At 39.6% G+C, this 9,955-nt stretch overlaps 1 protein-coding gene across 3 annotated transcripts in view; it reads right to left on the reverse strand.

Annotated features, from left to right (window-relative positions):
• The window catches only part of CDYL (chromodomain Y like), a 241,451-nt gene extending 235,565 nt beyond the window's left edge, over positions 1-5,886 (reverse strand). For 2 of the 3 annotated variants that reach the window (XM_019419860.2, XM_053904938.1), the window contains exon 1: positions 5,756-5,886. The gene's annotated coding sequence lies outside the window, so the exon portion shown is untranslated. The remainder of the gene's footprint in view (positions 1-5,755) is intronic. The other variant, XM_019419858.2, reaches the window with a different exon arrangement.
• Between the last annotated feature and the right edge of the window lie 4,069 nt (positions 5,887-9,955).

Consider the following 9,955-nt stretch of genomic DNA (forward strand, 5'->3'; position numbering starts at 1 on the left):
GGGATTTAGAAAAGGGACAGGAACTGAGGTCTGGGATGCTTCTTGAAGGAGGCAAGACATGAGAAGGGCCTTGAAGGGTGACTAGAATGTAGGAACAGGAGGGGAGAAAGGAAGGGGAACCTGCGGAGTGGAGCCGAGGTGCCTGTAGGAAGAAGGAGCTGAATATAGTATGCAGACAGAGCCCGTTATGTAAGCCTTGAAAGCCATTAGATTTCTTCCTTTTTTTCTTTTTAAGAATTTTTTTTTTTTTGAGAGAGAGTACAAGTGCGTATGGGGGGGAGGGGCAAAGAGAAAGGGAGAGAGAATCCCAAGCAGGTTTTGCACTGTAAGCACAGAGCCTGATCTAGGGCTCCATCCCATGAACCATGAGATTGTGACCTGAACTGAAATTGAGTGGGACACTTAAACTACTGGGCCACTCAGGTGCCCCAAGACTTCTGTTTTTAAAGGAATTGTTTCTGGTATCAAAGGGTTAGAGGTAAATTTGATTAAATAAAGAGGGATGAAACAGGAAGTGGTTCTCAATCCTGGTGGCACATTGAAATATGAATACCTCAGCTCCTTCTCTAGAAATTCTGATTTATTTGGTCTGGGGAGAAAGTCAAAGGATAGTTCCTTCTTGTGTCTCCCTCTCTTCTTTTTCTCCCTCCTTTCTCTTTCTCTTTTTTTCTTTCTGCAGTTATTTGGGTATGAGGTGATAAGGGCCTGAAATAAAATAGTAGCAATTGAAATGGAGAAGAAATTAAGATAAAGAGACATTTTAAAGGTAAACTGCCAGGTACCTTGCTAATGAACCACAGGGAATTAAAGACAGATTCCATTCATTTCTTCAAAATATTTATTGAGCACTTAGCATATGCCTTATACTGAATCAGAAGCTATGGGAAATTCTTGTTCAACAAGAACTGAATTCTTGTTCATGAGCGTATTTATTTTTTCTTACCTTTTTTATTATTTATTTTTTTAACTTTTTTAACATTTATTCATTTTTGAGAGACAGAGAGAGAGCGTGAGATGGGGAGGGGCAGAGAGAGAAGGAGACACAGAATCCAAAGCAGGCTCTCAGCTCTGAGCTGTCAGCACAGAACCCGATGTGGGGCTTGAACCCACAAACCACAAGATCATGACCTGAGCCGAAGTCAGGCACTTAACTGACTGAGCCACCCAGGCGTCCCTTTTATTTATTTATTTTTTTAATCATCAGCATATTTATTCAAAGCTATAACTTTGCCTTTAAGAATTGCTTTAGCTGTGTTACACAAATCCTATCATATAGTGTTTCGTTTAGTTCTAACTATTTATTTTTTATTTTTTTTTCAGTGTTTTTTTTTAATATATGAAATTTATTGTCAAATTGGTTTCCATACAACACCCAGTGCTCATCCCAAAAGGTGCCCTCCTCAATATAACTATTTATTTTTTAAAACCAAGTGTCATTTAATCATATGTCACCTAGTTTCTGGACATGTGGGATTTTATTTTAGCTATCTCTTAAAAAATATTGATTCCACAACTGCATTGTAGTTAGAGGACATTGTCTGAATGGGATTGATTCTTCAGAATTTATGGAATTCTGTTATAAATGTGCTACATATATTTAAAAAGAATATGTTTTCTGTTTATTTTGGGTATACGTATATTATTTAAATTGTATTTTCTGCTCATGAATATCATGCTCTTTTTATGTCTATTTGACCTATAGTTCTTAGAGATGCACATTAAAACATTTCCAACTATGGTTGTTAATTTACATATATGTTTCTGTTTATTTTATCCAGTTCATGAGATTGTACTATTAGGTGCATGTAGACTTATAATAATTATATCACATTGATTATATCCATTGTTATTTAATTAAACATTTAAAATTATGAAATAATATACAAGCAAAAAGCTGATAAACTTTTATGCACCTTTGAAGAAATACTTCTACAATATTCCTATAACTGTGACTAAGGCCGAAAATAAAACATTGCCAACATTCAAAAATCAAAAGGTAACACAGAAAAAATCTAACCTTCCCCATCACGAAGCTACCTTTCTCACAAAGACTTCCATACACCACATGCTTCTTAGGGATCAGGCTGTTCGTGGCCATGCATTCATTCCGCCCTTCATTACACCCAGCCATCTCAACACCTTTCCCTGCACTGTGACTCCCACTGGGCAACCCCTCCCTCCAGCCCCACCTTCTGATACTTCAAGCTGTCACTCAGTGGTGCCTCTGTGGAGAACTTTCTTCATTGTGTCTGCTAGAGGGACTCTAGCCCTCTCTTCTCCATGTATCTTCACACCATAAGAAAAAAAAAAAAAACCTTCATCCAGTTTCTGTATTCTTCTTGTAGTATAGTTATTTTCTTTATCATCTACTAGATGTAAGCTCCTTGAAGGCAGGACCAGGGTCTTGCCAACTGAATTCTGTTGAATTCTTGTTGAAATTCTTGTTGAAATTCAGTTGAAAACAAATGAGTTACCACTTTACACCCATTAGGATTACTCTCATAAAAGCAAAATTACAAGTGTTGTGAAGATAATTATTAACTTTATTAATTATTAACTTTTTAAATTAAGGTATTATTTTTATGCAATGAAATTTACCGAGTTTAGAAGTCAGAGTTTTTAAGGTCTCAAATGCCCAGATAAGGGATTTGGATGGCCAGAGCTCACATGGTGCAATAAAAAATTCAACAGACTTGTTGGCATCGAATTATAGTTCCACCATTTGCCAACTATATGATCTTAGACCAATTACTTTTGTCTCAGGACCTTATTTTCTCATCTTCAACCATAATAGGACTACATCTCCAGGAGAATATGAAAAGGGTATAGCGTACAAATAATGCTTGGCACATAATAAGGATATGAGAGGTAATAGTTCATTTTCTGTTTTACTCATCAGAATCTTCAAGTGCATAGTCTCTGCACCCTTTTAAAGGTGGTTCTGATGTACAGCTAAAGTTTCAAATCATTGGTGTAGGCAGTGGGGGCCATGGCAGGCTTTGCTCGGGGCAGTGGCATGATTAAGGCTATACACTGGGAGGGTGAGTCTCAAGTGGCACCCACTGGGCCTAGAAGCCTGGGAAAATGTGGAAAGGCAGAGTGTGGAGAGCAGGTGGAAAATTTGATTCAGAGGAGATGGTGATGAGCTTGGTTTCAGTTAATGTTTGTTTATTCATCAATAAGCAAACGCTGATTCAGGCCTACTTTGAGTGCGCCCTTGTATTTCATACATAGATAAATGCATCCTCACTTCCCTGACTCATCTCTTAAGGAACAATTCTTAGAAGGCTTTCTGTGACCTCTCTCTTCCTTGTCTTCTAGCTGACTCAGTGATTATACTGGTAGCAGCATTTTAGGAAAGGTTAGGAGTTTTCAGTTGACTATGGAGTACAGAGCTCTCAACCACAGGTATTCCATTGGGGCGGTGGCTGGTAGGATAGTTCATGGCTTTAATCTTTCTTTTAGGATCTTCTACCACAGCAGCTTCCTAGTCTAGATGTCATTATTAATATAAATCCCTAGACTCAGGTGCTGATTCTTCCTCCTCCCCTCCTCCTCCTCCTCTGCTTCCTCCTTCTCCCTCTTCTTCCTCTTCTTCCTCTTATTTCTTTCCTTCCTCTCCTTCTTCTTCTTCGTCTTTGTCTTTGTCTTCTTCTTCTTCTTTTTTATAACACTAGGAACTGCCAGGCAGAGTTGAATAAACAGGAAACCATGATATCATTCCTCTAGTGTGATTAGGTTGCTGTAACAATGTCCAGCAGAATGGGCTGCACAGTGTTCTTGCTAATGTTTCCTGGACAGTCAACTTCATGGGGCAAATACACATCACCACAGAGGACTTATGCTGGCCACCTAACTGTCACCAGACCTTAAAAGAAGGATCAGAATATCCTTTATATCTTGTTTTGTTCTCAATAGGCCCGCATATCCCTGTTTTGTCTTGACTTTAGGTACATGGTCCCATGATTGGGGGAATTAAACTAGGCAAGGTGGTCAGAGAAGGGCCCAAGGAAGAGATTACTGGTGGCATATTGTGAGGGAGAATGGAAGCTAACCCTGGCAGGGTTAGGAGTTGGAGATTGCAGGGCGTGTGGAGACAGTTCATCCTTATGAACAAAAGGCAGAGCATGGAACTACTTAAAATGTAACTAGCACTTAAGAAGATGAGGCTGGAGAGATAGGTAAGGTATCTGGCTGGCATAAATTTTTAGGGCAGAGGCCCTAAGATCATTAGGACGATATTGAAAATTTTTTAAAGCAGGGAGGCAGATTTTCATTTTGAAAAGATCACATGACTGCTGTATAAAGACAAGATTAGTAAGGGCCAGAGTACTTTTGGGACTATTTCAGGTGAGAGGTGATGGTAGCTTGAGCTACACGATGTGCTAGAAATAGAAATAAACCAAAGACTTAAGCAGCAGATAGTCCTTGGTGATGAAATAGAAATGATGATGTGAATCAATGGGAGTTAAGATTGACTGCCTGTAAGGGGGTGACCATGGTGTCCTGTTGTCAATTCAACTCCATAGATCTAAAAGAAGATGCCTCATCTTTTCTCCATGTATCTCTATCTGGCTTGCTGTGGATGGAATGTTTGTTCCCCCCAAATTTATATTTTGAAATCTAACCCCCAATGGTATTAGGAGGGGAGGCCTTTGGGATGTGATTAGGTAATAAGGGTGGAGCCCTCATGAAAGGGATTGGTGTCCTTCTAGATTTTTTTTTAATGTTTATTTATTTTTGAGACAGAGGGAGACAGAGTGCGAGTGAGGGAGGGGCAGAGAGAGAGGGAGACACAGAATCCAAAACAGGCTCCAGGCTCTGAGCTGTCAGCACAGAGCCTGACGCAGGCCTCAAACCCACGCACTGTGAGATCATGACCTGAGCCGAAGTCGGACACTTAACCGACTGAGCCACCCGACTGAGTTGCCCTGGGATTGGTGCCCTTCTAAAGGAGACCACAGAGAGCTTCCTCACCCCTTCTGCCATGTGAGGACACAGTGAGAAGACAGCTGTCTATGATCTAGGAAGTGATCTCTCTCCAGACACTGAATCTGTTGGTGCCTTGATCTTAGACTTCCCAGCCTTTAGAACTGTGAGACGTGTTTGCTGTGTAACCTACCCAGTCTGTGGTATTCTGTGATAGTAGCCCAAATGGTCTAAGACATGGCCGGTATCTGTTAATGATACAATCATTTTAGTCATTTGATCTAAAATCTGGACATAATTTTGGACTTCTCCCTTTCTTTTATCCTCAAATCCATGGCTAGTTGTTATAAAGTCCAGAATTTTCTCCTTTTGAAATGTCTCTTTCATTTCTCTCGCTCTTTTTTTTTTTTTTTTTAATTCCAATTCAGTCCCTTATAAAATACCTGGCGTTTGGTGCCTACATTTTATCTCCCAATTCTGGTCTCCATCCTGAACACTGGGTCTCTTAAACATTGCTCTCACCATTCTGTTCCTTCCACAGAACCTTGCAGGGAGTTCACCTTTGGCCTGAAGTGAAAATCTGAACACTTCGGTTTAAAATTCAAGGTTTTCTGCAGTCTGTCCCCAGTCGATTTTGCCAGTCTCTACTTCCCTACAATAGTAGTTTTAAAACTCTTTTAAAGCTACTGAACCCTTTGTTCAGATGGAATCTTTTGTTTGAAAACATGGCAGCTCCATCTGTACAGCAGGTGAGTGGAAGTTTTGGTTGGAGCAGGAATGGGGAGTGACTTCCTCTCCCCTCCCATTGCTTCCTTTCCTTCCCTACCTGCTTTGTCCCCTGAGATGAGCCTGTTCAGAACATTGTTTAAAGTCCATAGCCCTCCGGGGTTGCTCTTAGGTCGAAATAGGTGTTGTCCTCAAGGAACGAGTGGGTCACTGAAGCCAACATATGTTTCCCTCTGCTGGGCCTCTAGTCTGCCTCTCCTGGGGTTGTTTCCTCATTGGGCAGGGACTCTGCCTCATAAAAGGTCCCTCTGTGATGTAATATGAGCATCTTTACCACACCACTGTAATGAGTACAAGAGTAATTTTAACTATACTGGACATACGGCCTCTTGTAACATCCTTTGAGAAACTGAGACCATCACAAGCACAGCCCTGTAAAAGCAGTTTTATAGAGACTGTCCCATGTGCTTCCGCACTCCCTTGGTCTGATTTAATTGAGAAAATATTATATCCAGAGCAGTGCTTTCCCAACCTGTGGATGGGGCCCTGGAACTTGTGTTTATAAATAGTCTCCTGAGTTCAGAACCAGTAAAATGGGCACTGGGAACAGTGAAGGAGGATGGAGATTTTAAGCTGAATCTAGGGGGTGGTGATATTCAGTGATAATACTATGATAGTGCTCTATGTGGATATCATAATGTCCAATATATTTTTCTCATGAAGGAACAGAAGAGTTAGTGCAGAAGAACAGGTTTGCAGGGATCATCTTTCAATTTTGAGCAGATGGAATTTAAAACACCTGTGAGCCAACTGAGTGTAGCTTTCCAGCCAGTAGTTGAAAATTTGGATCTAGGACTCAAGAATGAAGTTAGGGGAGGTGCCTGGGTGGCTCAGTTGGTTAAGCGTCCGACTTCAGCTCAGGTCATGAATTCGCAGTCTGTGAGTTCAAGCCCTGTGTGCTTCTGTGCTTACAGCTCGGAACCTGGAGCCTGCTTCGGATTCTGTGCCTCCCTTTCTCTTTGCCCCTCCCCCACCCATGCTCTGTCTCTTTCTCTCAAAAAATGAATACATATTAAAAAAAAATAAGAAAAAAAAAATGAAGTTAGGGCTAGACCGATCTGAGTTTGAGAGTCATCCTAATATAAGAGATAGGTAGACTGTGAAGGGAGTTGAGCTTTTTATTTTTATTTTTGGAAGATTGATTAAATGAATAATAGTTTATTCCAACTTTGAATTCTATGCTCCCATTTATAAAGGTTTTTAAAATTTTTTATATTTTAAGGTTTGCTTATTTATTTTGAGAGAGACAGAAAGAGTGTGAGTGGAGGAAGGGCAGGGAGAGAGAGAGAGAATCTCAAGCAGGCAGTGCAGAGTCCATGCAGGGCTCAAATTCACAAAACCATGAGATCATGATCTGAGCCAAAATCAAGAGTTGGACGCTTAACTGACTATGCTACCCAGGCGCCCCTCTATGCTCCTATTTGAAAAAGAAAAAAATACTTCTATGTGCCAATACAAAAAAATAAATTCCAGAATAATATATTGATCTGAAAAGACATGTGAAATAATTCCTTTTTGTCTCAAGAGGTTGGGAGAGGGGTAAAATAATATATATCTCTATGCATAAAGAAACTAAAAAAATACTAAGAAATCTACAGAGGTAGGTGGGGTGGCAGGGAGACCATTCGCTTTTCCTTTCTTTCTTTTTTTATTGTTTAACAATGTGGATTATTATCCATATAAAAATTAGCTTACAATATGATAAAAGGAAGGAGAGATTATAATAGTCCTGCCACATTTACATTTTCCAAGTAAGGAAATTAAAAGAAAAAAACCCTACCATTTATTGTAAGTGTTACATCATAAAGGAAAAGAAAGGGCATCTTGAAACCAACAAAAAGCAGTAAAGAATTCCCATTTTTAAAGGCGGTCTTTTAAATTGATACAATATTGTTGTCTCTTTTGTACTTTGCTGTTGACCAGCGAGCACTTCATTACTACCTGGCTGTGGCCCTGAAGAAGTTGTGGAAACCACAACTTAATAAATTAGTAAATAAAATTTTCTTTTTCTTTTTTCTTTTTTTTAAATTGAATCTAATCAACATATGGTGTTATATTAGTTTCAGGTGTACACTATAATGATTCAACAATACTGTACGTTACTCAGTGCTCCTCATGACGTGCCCTCTTAATCCCCTTCACCCATTTCCCCATCCCCCCACCGACCTCTCCTCTGGTAACCATCAGTTTGTTCTCTAGAGTTAAGAGTCTGTTTCTTGGTTTCTCTCTCTCTCTCTTTTTCCTTTTGCTTGTTTGTTTTGTTTCTTAAATTCCATATGTGAGTGAAATAATACGGTATTCGCCTTTCTCTAACTTATTTCACCTAGCATTATACCCTCTAGAGTCATCGATGTTTGTTGCAAATGGCAAGATTTCATTATTTTTTTTTATGGCTGAGTCATATTCCACTGTGTATATATACCATAAAAGGGAGGAGAGTGAGCCTTTGTGAAATGCCTACATTAGGTCTCAAGAGGAAGGAAGCAGGGTGAGTAAAGGAGCTGGAAGATGTGGCCAGCGAGATAGCAGATACTCCAGTTCAGTCTCATTGTCCAGGGAGGGAAGAGCTTCAAGAAGGAGGGAGTAGGTGGCCGACAGAGCAAATACTGTTAACTGCAGTTACTGAGAAGGATAAGGGGTGAGCAGAGGCCGGGGTTTTGGAATTCAGGATTACGTTGCAATTTTTGTAGACGTATGTATCCTGGGGAGAATTGTTTTTGCTGGCCTGAGAACTGATGGTAGGTGAGAGACCCCTTTTCCCCCCAGGGGCTCCACAGAGATAAGTTCAATCTGAAAGCCTCCTGTCTGTATTTTTCTTCCTGCTTTATAAGGAAAATAGTTTCGAAGGAATCCAGTGACCCAACAGAGGCTGATGAAACCCAGCAACATCGATTATTATGGGTGATTCTGAGAGCTGAGGTCCTTCAAATGAGAGATTCAACTTCATTTTTGGGGAAAATTTTTTACCTTGAAGAAGAGATCTTTCAGCCTTTCACCCTTACATGTATTTGGTTCAGAACCCTTCATGGCTACTCTCCTGTGGGAAATTTACTTCTCAGCCTTTCAGTAGGTACCTTCAAAGTACCATCTGTTTTGATGTATGCTTACCGGTGAGAGAAGGGGTCTCCAGGAGGCTCAGAATCTGGTTGGTGGTCCCAAACCACCTAGAAAGGCTTGAAACAATGGATCCAGAGTAAGATGTTTCTATAAGAGGAGAGTGAAAATAGGTCTGTTCAGGAGTTGATGTCATTTTCTAACTATTGATAACTTGGCCTTTTTTCTGTATTTCTGAATTTAGTACATATATCTCTACTGAGAACCCTCTTTCCAGGACAAATTTTGTTCGCATGTCAAAAATATTCCATCTATGTATGTGTCAAAATATTTGTTTAATTGAACAATTGTTGATTGTATTATTTAGCACTTTCATTATTTTTTTCAATTCTTATCCTTCCTTTTATATATTTTTTGTTATAAAATATTTAAAATAATACAGAAAAGTAGAAAAAGGAATACTATGAGCACAAATGTAATCCATACCTAGATTTAACAATTTTTAGTATTTTGTCATATTAGTTTTATATGTAATATTTTATATGTACATGAATGCATATAATATTTCTCAAAACTATTTAAAAGTTAAATTATGTCCATCCAGAAGCTTCATCTCTAAATTCTTCAGCATACCTCTCTAAAAATGACATTCTTCCATATATCCACAATACCAACATCACATCTAACTAAACTAATAATTCCCCAGTTATTTTAATTTTCCTTAGTTCCCAAAATGTCTTATGTACCTGGTTTGTTCAAAACAGGATCCAATGAAGAACATCCCTCTTTTTCTAGAACCGTTGTTCCTTCCTCTTCCTCTTCTCCCAAGTTCATTGAGGTGTTGAAGTGATTGGACCACTTCTCTTAAAAACGTCCCACATTGTGGGTTTGTCTAATCGTTTCCTTGAAGGACTATTTAGTTTGTTCGTCTGGTCTCTGTATTCCCTGTATCGGGAGATTAAAAAGAACAAAAGCTTCATTAGATTAAAATTAAACATGCTGGGGGCATCTGGGCACCTCTGTCAATTGAGTATCTGACTCTTGATTTTGGCTCAGGTCATGCTCCCAGTCTTGAGACTGAGCCCTGCATTGAGCTCCACACTAAGCGTGGGGCCTGCTTGAGATTTTCTCTCTCTCTCTCTCTCTCTCTCTCTCTCTCTCTCTCTCTCTCTCCCCTTCTGCCCCT

Source organism: Panthera pardus, unplaced genomic scaffold (assembly GCF_024362965.1).
Source record: "Panthera pardus isolate Hobbes unplaced genomic scaffold, ASM2436296v1 HiC_scaffold_17, whole genome shotgun sequence".
Taxonomy (NCBI): domain Eukaryota; kingdom Metazoa; phylum Chordata; class Mammalia; order Carnivora; family Felidae; genus Panthera; species Panthera pardus.